This window comes from Sinocyclocheilus rhinocerous, unplaced genomic scaffold, assembly GCF_001515625.1.
Source record: "Sinocyclocheilus rhinocerous isolate Xijiao unplaced genomic scaffold, SAMN03320098_v1.1 scaffold1965, whole genome shotgun sequence".
In the NCBI taxonomy this organism is placed as follows: Eukaryota; Metazoa; Chordata; class Actinopteri; order Cypriniformes; family Cyprinidae; genus Sinocyclocheilus; species Sinocyclocheilus rhinocerous.
The window spans coordinates 35,038-42,383 of record NW_015625577.1 but is presented as its reverse complement, the minus strand read 5'-3'; the positions used below and the strand labels follow the sequence as shown (position 1 = coordinate 42,383).

At 36.1% G+C, this 7,346-nt stretch overlaps 1 protein-coding gene across 1 annotated transcript in view; it reads right to left on the bottom strand.

Annotated features, from left to right (window-relative positions):
- Positions 1-6,844, bottom strand: part of LOC107751969 (myosin-9-like) — a 66,503-nt gene extending 59,659 nt beyond the window's left edge. Inside the window, exon 1 of the mRNA XM_016567783.1 lies at positions 6,572-6,844. The gene's annotated coding sequence lies outside the window, so the exon portion shown is untranslated. The remainder of the gene's footprint in view (positions 1-6,571) is intronic.
- Between the last annotated feature and the right edge of the window lie 502 nt (positions 6,845-7,346).

Genomic DNA, 7,346 nt, shown 5'->3' with positions numbered 1-7,346 from the left:
TACATAAACGTATTAATAAAATAATTAAATATTAATAAATTAAAATAAATCATAAATTGAATAAATCATAAATTAAAAATGACTTGCGTAGAACACAAAATATTTATATATAATTTCCAAATTTGATTCGGTGCTGAAGAATTTAATTATTAATTATTATATTTAATTTATTTTTATTATTGTTGCATATGTATAGCTATATTTTATTTTTATTAAATAAATAAATATAATAATAATAATAATAATAACAGGTTTAATTTATATAGCGCCTTTCCCAAGCTCAAGGACGCTGCACAATGACAAAAGCAAATAAACAATCATGTTATACATAGATGGACAAGACATTTGCCAAGTCCAGAACGTGCGGTTGCAGTTGCATACCACACTAATAATACAGTATCATAATCACAATCACACACACACACACACAAAAAACATTATAACTGGTAATATTGGTTGAACACATAGGTAGGAGAATGATATGCCAGGACCGTTTAGTGCAAGTTAGCATTCTCGCAGCAGAATTTTGAATATATTGCAATCGAGAGATCATTACAGTAATCAAAAGAGCATTACAAGGCGGGATGTGATTAAAGCATGTACTAGTAATTCAGCATCGTTTGGGCTGATGAAGGAACGGAGTTTGGCAATACGGCGAAGTTGAAAAAAATGCAGCTTTGGAGAGCTTACTAATATAAGCATCTAGGTTTAGAGAAGAGTCAAGAATGATACCTAAGTTTTTGACTGTGGCAGATGGAATAATTGATGTGGCTTCAAGGTCAAATCTAGGGGCATTTGTTATGTTTTTGTTACAGTTGGGGGCCCGACAAGTAAGATATCTGTTTTAGTCAAATTCAGACTGAGAGAGTTGGAGTTAAGCCAGGTCTTTAACTCATTGACACATGACAATAGAGATGTCTCTCAATAGAGAGTCAGGTCGGCAGGAAGTGTATATCTGAATATCATCAGCATAGCAGTGGTACTGTAAACCGTGGCGGCGAATAATTTGTCCGAGGGGCATAATATAAATAATAATGGTCCTAGGACTGAGCCCTGTGGCACACCCTGTTTAAGAGGGAGATTTATAGTTATGTATGGTGATGTAGTATTGTCTGTCTGTCAAATATGAGGAAAACCAGGATAACGCAGCTCCTGAAATGCCAATCTCTGAGAGGCGCACGAGTAATAGCTTATGAGAGACGGTATCAAAAGCTGAGCTGAGATCGAGTAGTAGAAGTATAGAAAGATTGCCCAAAGATTGCCCATTATAAATGCATTACAATTATAAATATAAATATCATTATAATAAATTAAATCACTTCATAATTTAATTAAAATGCAACAAAAATAATAAATACACAAATATTATTAAAATGATTAATAAATTAATTACTTTTTAAGTGGAAACACAAAAGATATTTCAAAGAATGTCTCAGTGCTGCTAATTACGTTTATTATATATATATATATACACAGTATATTAGAAATATCAGAAATTATTTCTAAATTTGAATCAGTGTATGTTTGATATTTGATTTTCATATTATATAAAAATTATAAATTAATTAATAAATGCACAATATGAAATAAAATAGAATCTTTACATGCAAATTTACTTACTAATGAGTTCAAGACAAAACCAGGCAACTATAATGAACACAGAAACTATAATGAACATCCGGCTTCAGGAAACATCCAGTACAGGGTTTTCCTTGTGAAGACAGACAAGCTCATGTCTGCAACAGGAAGTGACATCATGTCTCTGGCAGTGGGCCAGTGAGCAGGAGGAATGAGTCTGCAGTGCATCATAATGCAGTCATGCAGCAAATCCTGCGATAAACACAACGCCTGACACAGATGGAGAAACACGGCGAACAATCAGGACGTGCCTCTTTATGTTTGTCTGGATATGAGCTCTCTTTCTCTCTCTCACTTCCTGTCACTGTTGTGTTCTCCTGCTGCACAAGTGCATTATGGGAAGGGCTGGTCAACTGGATAGAAAGCAAACCAAAAAAGGAGAGGAAGGATGAAGAGAAACGTTTTGGACACTCCTGACGAATCCCGTCCAAACAGCAGTGGAGTGAAAGTGAGAGACGAGTGAACGCTCGACTGAGACCTTCACTGCTCATCTGATCCACAGGGAAACAACAAATGTACAAGAATGTGAACTTAAAGGGATATTTGACACAAAAATGATCATTCTTCATCATTTACATTCCAAACCTCTATGACTTTCTTTCTTCTGTGGAACATAAAAGTCCACAATGTCAAATTCAAAATGTTTTGAAGAATGTTGGGGTGAAAATATTGACATTGGACCTCATTGACTTTCATTGTGTGGACAAAAAACAGAGGGACTTGTGTGTGTGTGTGTGCGCATATATTCACACACTGTAATATATTTACAATCCCAAATATATTTTTACATAAATGTATTATTGAATCATTTCAATACAAAACATAATTAATACAGAAACATTCTTTGAAATTTCTTCTGTTCAATTTAAGAATTTATTAAATTAATTTATTAATATTTAATTGAGAACACAATGCCGCGGGGCTCTGAGCGCATAAACAGCACCTGAAGCTGGATAAAGCGCTGCAGGTCCACACATGTCAATCTCACAGCGCTGTGCTTTTTTCCCCGCGCTGATCCCACAGATGCTGAAAGACACGCCAGAGCTCAGGAAACATAATTAAACGCGCGAGTCTCCTGAGGAACGCATGCAGAAAGATCTGCAAAAAATGCCTTACGAAAGACACAACAGCCTATAAATATAGTTCATCACAATTACTGTTACTAATGAATGTAACCGTGTAGTCTTTGCTGATTATGACACTATTTGATACTTTATTAATAATGTGTGTATACATATAAAACAATAATTAACAATCACATTTTTCAACACTCCATCAAATTTGGAAATGTTCTCTGTCATTTATTTATGAATAATATAAATTTTTATTTATTACTTTATTATTGAATTCAAATTATCATTTTTAAATAAATATTCATTTAATATAATTAAATAGAATTCAATAATATTTCTATTTTTTATAATTGAATTTACTTATATTTATTTTTTAATAATAAAATATAATAATGCATATAAATTTCACTCTTCTGTCTGTATTATATTGAAAATTTAGTTGAAAATTCACTTTATTAATTATTACATTTAATACTATATATTTTTGTATTCATTATAATTAATGCATATGCATTATCATACTTTATTATTATAATTAAATCTTATAAATACATTTACAATTATTTCTTAATTAAAATAATCAATACATTCATAAATAATTGTATTAAATTGATATCATTAATAAATGACTTCTTTAGGTGGAACACAAAACATGATATTTCAGAGGAATGTCTCAGTGTTAATTATGTTTCTTATTTGTGTTTATTTATTAATATATATATATATATATATATATATATACACACACACACACACGCATATATCAGAGATCATTTCTAAATTTGATCCAGTGTTAAATATATTTTTACTGTTTATTTATTATATTGCTGCTGTCACTGTTTTATAAAAGCAACAAGTAAACTCTAAACAGCCTGATTTTAGCAGGCTTTGCATTGGGACTTTTATCTTTGCACATGATAAAATCAACACACACACACACACGCATATATCAGAGATCATTTCTAAATTTGATCCAGTGTTAAATATATTTTTACTGTTTATTTATTATATTGCTGCTGTCACTGTTTTATAAAAGCAACAAGTAACTCTAAACAGCCTGATTTTAGCAGGCTTTGCATTGGGACTTTTATCTTTGCACATGATAAAATCACTGTAATGCATGACTTCTTTCTTTATTCTACTCTGAAAGCACACTGTTGTAGTTTTTCAGGTTACAGTGCTCTACATGGCTCACTATCTCTAAAAAAAACAGCATGTGAAATGGTACGCTGGAGAAATGTGGTGTAGGATTTACTTACTCAGAAATTGCTAGTAAATGTCACGAATAATTGCAACTAAATGGCAATTAACATTAAATTAAAGTACAATTTGGACGTTTAAAGACTAAAACAGTGTTTTCTTGAAAAAAAAATGTGCTCCAATAAGCTTTGTTTTATTTACAACTTTGAACATTTAGAAATAAATATGGCCATTTTGCATTTTTTTAACCAATTGTATTGCAAAATGTCCTCATTTTTGACAGTCTGATAAAATAATGGGTCAAAACAAGAGATAAAATGGTTGTTGTCGCTTCTCAGCTCATTCAGGCATTCGCGTTTTACTGTTGGAAAACATGAATTCAGGTAATGCGTGCACGTGTGTTCAAGTCAGACTGGGAAGTTTGTACGTATGAGTTGGGAAGTCGTAATTACGACATCTGATGCATTCAAGTCACTTTGGTCAATTTATGAAGCTGCTGTAAACTTAACTGTTGTATATTCTATTGTAAGTATACAATACACAACTTGGATAGTTTTATTGTAAATTAAAAAGATAGCAGTTTTATACATTGCGACAAAATTACAGTCAAACTACAGACGTCGCATCCATTGCGTCCGCCATGTTTTCTCTCACTGACACGCCCCCAACATGGAAACTCTGAGCTCATGCTGCGTTCAAGTCCTCGTGGGACATTCGTACTTACGAGTTGAGAAGTCGTAATTACGACGTCAGGTGTGTTCAAGTCAGTTTAGTCGGCATAAGATGGCGGTGTACCTTCTTTTAATAAATTACAAGAAAATACAACAGGGTCTGCATTTTTTTACTTGGATTTCATTAACTAGCTGCGTAACAAGAACATGACCAATTTAAGTTTATAGGACAACTAAACTATCAATTTAAACAAAAATTTACCGTCAACTACAGACGTTGCATCCATCGATTCCGCCATGTTTCTCATCGACACGCCCCCAACTCGGAAACTCGGGGCTTAAAGAAAATGTCGAGTTTCCCACTCGTAATAACGACTTTGTGGTGGCGTTCATGTGCGTTCAACTCGTAAATACGATCTATCTGACATGACTTGAACGCACCATCAAAGATAACTGTTTCCCCACTCGTGATTACGACGTTGAGGTTACGTTCGACCGTGGTTATGTAAACCTGATCTTTGTGGCATGACTTGGACGCACCAGTACTGTGCACAGGATAAATGCTGCAGAAATGCTAGCATTCCCAAACATAAGCGTTGTGCTAGGATTAACAAACCAGAGCAGCTAAAACAAAACGCAGAATAAGACCAGCATGTGCTTTTAATGGGTCACAGCGTCCTAGACACACACTCGCTCGCGGAAAACCAGGTCACACGCGCACACACACTGCCCAGGTGACTACTGCAGTGCAGACGTCTAAGAAAGTGAAACTGGTTAGTCTACGTTCACACCAGCAGTATGTGCACATTAGCACACCGTTAATAACTGCATGAACATGCAGACACAAGTATATCACTGTAACGATGACCGAGACTGTTGTACACACTCATATCGGTGAGAATCTGAGAGGTCACAAGTGGATTAGACACAGACTTGGGTGTGATTTTAAACCCCGACAAATCATAATCAAATCAGTCCATGGCGCAGACGTCAAGCACTCCACGAATAACATCCTGTTCATTTTCCTGTCATTGTGTGAATAATCAAGTTAGAGGCACAAATGTTCTTTGCAAAACATTCGCAAAGCTGTTTTAAAGAAAGTCTTCCTTAAAGTACAACACAAACTCATTTGTTTTTAAACTAAGGCCAGTATCGTCGATATCGTCGTACTTGTATATGTCGACTAACCTGAACTTTTAAATTATGAAAATTATTAAATTACTAAGAGTACACTGATTAATGACATCCACTTAACATTATATTTGAAATGCATTTGAACATTCAATACGCCTTAACTGCAGATTATTAGGTTATTTTTTTGTTTACACATGGTTAAAATGTTTACTTTAGTGGTAACCATGGGAATCTACAAATACTGTAGATGAACTACACTTTGGTTCATTTTCGTAAGGGACTGCCAGTGGCGGGCTGTTGCACACATAAAATACAACCTTTTATTCTGACAGTGTATGAATAAAATGCAACCTTTTATTCTGACAGTGTATGATTTATATTAACGTTACAGAATAGAACGTGATGGATATGCACTTTTAACGTTCAATTTAAATAAATGTAATTGCTCAAACTATGTCGGCTACAATTTGTTTATTTATTGTGAAATAATTCAAACATATGTTTTTTTCTGTCCTCCGATAAGCATTGTTCTGGCCTGCATTTCCCAAAGGCATCAATGGTTTCTGAATAAATAACGTTCTTCTATAGCATCGGTGCATTTCCGCGTAACGCGGTGTTCCTGAAACTCACCGCTCGCCCGTCCTGGCCGATCTTGACGCGTGTCACAGCTTATCAGTTTCACGCTATAACGATGAAGCGTTGCGATTTCACGCACAGAAGTTTGAAAGTGCAGCAAAATCAGGTCGCGTCAGTGAGTCCCACCCCGCGGCGCTCTGCGCGCTTCCTGCTTCTGCTGGCCGCGTCCTGGACCCGCGGTGAACGCAACAATCGAACCGGTGCCGTGCGGCTGGTTACCTGCTAATCAGATGCAGACGCTCGGAGTTCGGCTTGTCAGAAACTCCAGGGACTCAGTGTGGATCCGTGTCGCTGCGTTGCAAACTTCCCTTTTCAATCCGCAGAAACTGCGCACAAGTTTGCCCCTTCGCCTCGTTCTCTCTTTTCTCTTTTTTCTCTCCTTTCTTCTTCTTCCACTCGGTAGTTGAACTCCGTCCTGCTGTAATGGTTCGGGGTGCGGTCCCGGGAGGGCGGGGTCTGTTCTGCGCGTCACCGCCAATCGCCCCGCCCCGCCGCCAATCACAGCCCGCTTGCTCTGCATTCCCGAGCGCCTCGGCCAATCGCGAGCGATGTGTGGGCGTGTCAGAGCGGCAAAGTTCGCGTCACAGGGTGAACTTGAAATAGTTGGGCCGCAGGGGCCCGTATGTGTGTTTAATGTCTGAGGTATGTGCGCGACTTTGGGCTTTTGTGACCATATAAGTCGCCGGACCGTGTTTACACACTCACACACACACATACACATAGAGGAATGTCTGGAATCAGGAAATTTCTTCACAAACACTTTCTTTTAATAAATAATGAGTGCCAGTGTTGACATGCATTCCACAATATGACAATTTTATTTTACTATTTCCATTCAAATATTTATGTTTACATAGTTTATTTTATTACTTTAAAAGTTTATTTTAGTATAATCACAGATCTTATGTATCTATCTTTTGGTCTGTCTAGCAATCTATTTGTATCTCTATCTAGGCCTATCTATCTATCTATCTGTCTATCTATCTATCTATCT